Genomic DNA, 6,007 nt, shown 5'->3' on the forward strand with positions numbered 1-6,007 from the left:
ACAGGTGGGCCGGGCAGGCCCTCTGCTAAGCTTGGTGTCATCGAGTCTGGCACTTGGTGCCATCTGCTGCTGCGGGATAGAAAACCCGCCCTCCGCAAGCTAGACCCCTTCATGCCTCTTCCACGGCGACGACATTCTCTTGGAAAACCCCAGCCTGGCCCAGCAGTCCTCGGGGACAAAGCGGGGGGCTTCGTGTTAGCCATGCTCGGCCGGGTCGGGCAGGGCGCGATGAGGGAGGCTACTCTTTTTTTTTTTTTTTTTAATGATAGAGATTGAGAGAGAGAGAGAGAGAGAGAGAGAGAGGCAGAGACACAGGCAGAGGGAGAAGCAGGCTTCATGCACCGGGAGTCCGACGTGGGATTCGATCCCGGGTCTCCAGGATCGCGCCCTGGGCCAAAGGCAGGTGCCAAACCGCTGCGCCACCCAGGGATCCCGAGGGAGGCTACTCTTGGCAGGACGTTACGCAGTCGGCCCGGGCAAGAGGCCTCGCGGGTTGTTTCCCTCCTTAGGTCACGCGGCTGCGGAGAAGTGCAACAATTCACAGACGACGGCACCGAGGCTTCCCAAGGCCAAGTGGCCGGTGCGATACAGAGGCAAGACTCGAATCCAGGGCCGGGGAAACCCAAGGTACGTGCCTTCCAGGACACACCTGTCTTCCTCTGCTGGGGCCCAGGCTTGTGGCGACAGCGACAGCAGGGAACAGAGGAACCCGGAGTGGGGAGAGGAAACAGAGGCAGCAGATTCTGTGATGCTCAGGCTGCTGTCCTCATACTTGGGGTGGGGGGACCCTTCACCCACAGGCTCTTCTCCAGTCATCTCCTGGGGGGCCCTGTTTTGGGGGGCAAGCCATTTTTCTTGGACCCTTGGATGGGGACAGCTTTCAGAGGGTTTGAGAAGTCAAAAGTATTTACATCATGATGCTAAGATCTTATTTGATCTTATTAAGATCTTATTTGCCTTTTCTTTTAAAAAGTTATATTAAATTATTTATTCATGAGAGACACACAGAGAGAGGCAGAAGCACAGGGAGAGGGAGAAGCAGGCTCCCCACGAGGAGCCCGAGGCGGGACTTGATCCCAGGACCCCAGGATCACGACTGAGCCAAAGGTAGATGCTCAACCACTGAGCCACCCAAGTGCTCCCTTATTTCCTTTTCATTTGTGAGCACACAGGACAGGTTTCCAGAGGCTGTGCGGGAAGCTTCTCTTGCCATGGCTTTGCCATTGCCCATCCTCTGGGTAAGGGGAACTTGAGAGATACCCCAGTGATTTCTAGCTCTCTTGGGCTTCTGCTTGTATTACTGAGAGGGCGGCTCCCTGTAGCTCCCCCACGCTGACCCACACATGGTTCTCTCTCCTTGACTCCCTGTGGCTCTTCTTTTTTTAAAAATATTTTATTTATTTATTCATGAGTGACAGAGAGAGAGAGAGAGAGAGAGAGACAGAAGCAGGCTCCGTGCAGGGAGCCCGACCTGAGACTCGATCCCGGGACTCCAGGATCAGGCCCTGGGCTGCAGGTGGCGCTAAACCGCTGCACCACCGGGGCTGCCCATCCCTGTGGCTCTTCTGCCACCAGGAAGGGTGAGGCCAGCCGGAGGTTGGCTAGAACATTCTGGGACCTCCCGCTCTCCAGCTTTCTCTCCTGCTAATTTGCTACCTCAAACTTCCACTTCAGCCAGACCAGCCTCTTCTTTGTCCCTGGAACATGCCGTGTCCTTCCTACTAAAGACAAGTGTCCAGATGGAGAATGCTTTCCTTCCTTGTTCCGAGGGCCAGCACCAGCGGTGTACATTAGGAACCGTCAATCCTGCTCCTCTCGTTCCCCTTGTCCACTGCCAGCCCTAGCCTTGACCCTCATCCCCTGGTTTCTGGATCATCTCAAGCTCTAGGAGCCTGGAAGATGGCAGCTTGATCCCAGCCGGCCTTCCGTGATCTCCAAGAGACAGGCTACAGCAAAATATCAGGAAATTAGAAATGCTCGTCCCTTGGATTTGGATCCTCCCTTCTGTGGTTCTGCTTCACTGATTCTGGTTTGGGCAATGCTATACTTACTTTGCATTCCTGAGCCTTTATTGCATGTTGTTTGGAGGCGAAAAGAAGAAACAGCATCCTGAGAGGCTGGGGAACCAAACATTGCCTGAGCATCAGCCACTAAGAGAATGTGGATGTTGATGGCACAGTCCTGGAAATGTGTGTGTGTGTGTAGGAGGTGGACATTTGAATACCTAGTATGTTCCTGACACAACTCTGAGTAGGTATTGTTATGCTCGGATTACAGAGGAGGAAACTGAGGCTCAGAGCAATTAAGTAATTTGCTTGGACTGTAAATGCAAATCTCTCTGCTGCCTGCTGCCTCCTGCTCAGGTGCTCGTTTCTGCCTCTAGAGCGACAAAGGGCAGGGGTCCTCAGAGGTGCCTGGTGCCGACCCTGCTGGGGGCTAGGTGTGGGACAGATTGTGGTTTTGCTCTTGGGTGTGTGTGGAAGTACTGAGTCAGGGGGTTCAGCTGTTCCTGCTGTTCAGCTCAGTTCCTAACAGACACAAGGTTGGAAAATTTGCTGCAGAAAGTCCTGAAGAGGCTGTCAATTATTCACCCAGAAGTCAGAGTACTGAGATGGAAATGAGAATTGTCCTGCCTCTGCCTTTGACAAACCAGGGGACTTGAGTCAGCCTTCTCTAGTGCTTGTGTCCTCACTGGCAAAATGAGAATATGGACAAGGTGACCTCTACGGTCCTGACTCTGACGCTTTACGGAAAGAAATATGTATCTTCTGAGCACTGGTCATTAAAAAAAATCTAGAGTAACTCTTTAAACTGGAACCAGAGGCATGAAAGGCCCCCTCACTTGGGACTTTGAGGCGTGTATTTATAGAGAAGTGACTTAGGAGGAAGACACTTGAACTGAGAACTTCCAGGTCCAATCTCCTTAATGCAGATGAGGCACAAGGCCCAGCAAGAGGGAAGTTCTTGCTCAAGGTCACACAAGAACAGTTGCAGAGGGGAGAGCCCCCCCTTTCCTCCCCAGGGGGAGGCCTGCTGGAAGGCAAGCAAAGAATGGGGGAAGAAATCCCAGTTGCTAGGAGGCAAAGCTGATGGATAAAGAAACATGGGGACAGATTGTGTTTGAGATCTGTGTAGCACCCAGACCTGTTGCCATGGGAATGAGAAAGCCACAGGTTAAGTACGGAAGGGAGAGCTGGGGAGCAAGGGTGGAGTGAGCTGAACCCCTGCCCTTGACATTACCCATAGCCCTCTGCTCCCCTGTGGAAGACAACAGAAATGCACAGGTGGCTTCCACATCCAGTGAAAAACTGGTCAAGAGAGACGTGCGGCAAGGTACACTGATTTGGGGCTCACCCATCCCCTTTGCCAGGCGCCTTTTTCCATTGTAAAGACCACGCTGTTCACCTGTAGTTTTGGGGAAAGCAGCTGCCTTTAAAAATCTTATCCTGGGTCAGGCCACTTCCAGGGCAGGCCAGGGAGAAATACCAGGGTTTGAGTCACTGTTTTTCCCACTCCTGGGGAACGCCCAGAAGAAATGATCCCACGACGGTCTCACCCCATGATGTGAGTCTGACAGCAGGCACTGCTGTCTCAGCAAAGACGGAACAGACAGGCCTTGATTTTTTAGTGTCTGGAGCAGGGAGGCAGTTAGGAAAAATCCTGATAAAATACTCAGCTGGTGGAGGCTTCAGCTTCCAGAGTTCTAAAATCAGCGGCAGAAATAGAAAATCTGAATAATACTAAGAATTAAAAAACCGAAGGAGACAGGTCCCTGAGTGCCCCAAAGAGGCAATCTCTTTAAAGGGTTACATCTGTTTTAAATCTTGAAAAAACGCACTTCGGGGAAGGAAACCTTTATTGTAAAAGCAGCTCTTTCTAGGTATTAACAGGGCAAGCTGAAGTCTCTCGTTTATCAAGTGCCAAATCTTGCCCCCGCCCCCCCCCATTCAGGGACAGCCACTCTGCCCCAAGAGCAAATGTCATTATGCCCAGCCTCTGCTGGAGCTCGTCACGGGTCTGTACAGGCACCTGAGTGTCAAGGGCACTGCGAGTGTCCACACCAGCAGTTAAACGGCAGATGGTCCATTTAAAGAAGCGTCTACCAGATGTGCCACATTTCTTAGGGGTGAAGAGGGTGTTGAGGTTATGTGGGATGATGCATGCTGAAGTATTGGGGGGGTAGGGACACCTCGCCCCTACGTGTTTTGCCCCCAGGAATAAAGTATCCGTAAACAAATGTGGCAAAATGTTAACTGGTGAATCCAGATGAATAGCATTCAAAACGTGTACTATTTCAGTTGTGTAGAGTTGCAAAATTTAGACTAGAGTGGGCAACTTTTTCGAGAACTTGGAATTCACGGTCTGGCTGAAGCAGTAAAATACCTAGGGACTCATCTGCTCAGAGCTCTTCCTGGGTGCAGACCCTTCCCAAATCAAGATGCCATCACTTACCAACTTCTCAAAGCTATTATTTATTCTGTACAAGGTTCCACTGTACATCAGACATTCTTCTACTCCTGCTTACATAGTAAACAAGTGCACATCAGCCCTTTGGCTCAGGTTCACAGGGCTTCCCTGGGACGGGTGGGGAGGGGGGTCAGGCCGGTTCAACTTGGGGCGTCTTTCTCTGATGCCGCCTCCTGGGAGCATTGGCAGGCTTCAGGCTCCAAGGGGCACATGCTGGGCCCAGCTGTGCGGACGCACCGAGCTTCCGTGCCTTGGTGCTGCACAGCTTTACTCTCTCAGCACCGAGTTATGTCCAACCAGTTAGGGCAAAATCACACCCATGGGAGAGAATCATACAGCTGAGGCAAGAGGTCCCCCAACACCCAGGCTCCGGCTCCCGGGGCAGGACTGCAGACCAATGCCGGGAGGGGCTGAGGGGCGGCATGGGCATCCCTGAGAAACTCGGTCCAAAGGGCCTATGTCTAGGAGGCTCTGAGAAGGGGTGAGGGCACGAAGGTCAAGAAGAAAACACGTTAAAAGGGAATAAATTATGGTTGAGAGTGGCTCTAGGGGTAAGGGGCTTGTGCTATCCTTCCAGCAGCTGGGGAGCAGACCAGGGGGGCGTAGAGGAAGTGGGCAGGAAAAACTTGATACACTACCGGAAGAAATCTCCTTCTACCAACTCTCCTCTCCGCCTCACCGATGCAAACCAAGCCCGGGGTAAGGGCAGGACCCCCATCTCCCCCAGCGGAGTTGAGCATGGCACTGGGGAAAAGGGAAGAGGCTGAGGGATATTTCAGGGAGGGGCAGTTACCCCCTGGTCCCCAAATGCTATAAGGCACAATTCTTGGAGGCAACTAGATTCCATCCAAAACCTTAAAAAAAAAAAAAAAAAAAAAAACCAACAAAAACCCAAAAACTTGTTAGATCCCGGGTCTACTGTGGCTGTGCTTGGGGCTTGGCCAACACCCCCCGAGCACCACTGGGGGCTAGCATCAGAAAAGGTGTATTTGAAGAACTAAAAAAAAAAAAAAAATGACCAGCACAACGTCCCAGCTGTGAAGAGGTGTGAAGGAGAGCATCTCCAGTCTGAAAACTTGTTATGGTAATTAAAAAACAAAAGGTTGGGTTTTTAAAAACCCAAGTCAGCTCTTTTCAAAGTCGTCCCCTTGTCTGTCCCCCTGGAGTTAGCAGCGTTAAGAGGGCTCTTGGCTCATGGGTGTTTTTCTTGCTTCTGGACCAGTGAGCGGGGGTCCAGGTGAAGACGGGTGCCAGGCTCGGGCGCCGGGGCTTCCGGGCAGCGATCCTCCCAGCAGGCTCCAGAGGGCGCTGTCTTCTCGGGAGGAGCGGGGGCTGGAAGGGCAGCGAGTGGACCAGGATCTGCTCCCCACAGACCGCTGTTGTTTATTACACACAGGAAAAAAAACCACAAGCTTAAAAAATGCAAACAAGAGAAGCCGAGGGGGCACCGTGCCGGCTCCAGGCTCTGCGTCCTGTCGATCTTCATGCCAGGGGCGGCTGGGGAGCTCCTGGTTCCTCGCTCCAGACCCTGACCAGGCTG

The sequence above is a fragment of the Canis aureus genome, chromosome 3, assembly GCF_053574225.1.
Source record: "Canis aureus isolate CA01 chromosome 3, VMU_Caureus_v.1.0, whole genome shotgun sequence".
Lineage (NCBI taxonomy): Eukaryota > Metazoa > Chordata > Mammalia > Carnivora > Canidae > Canis > Canis aureus.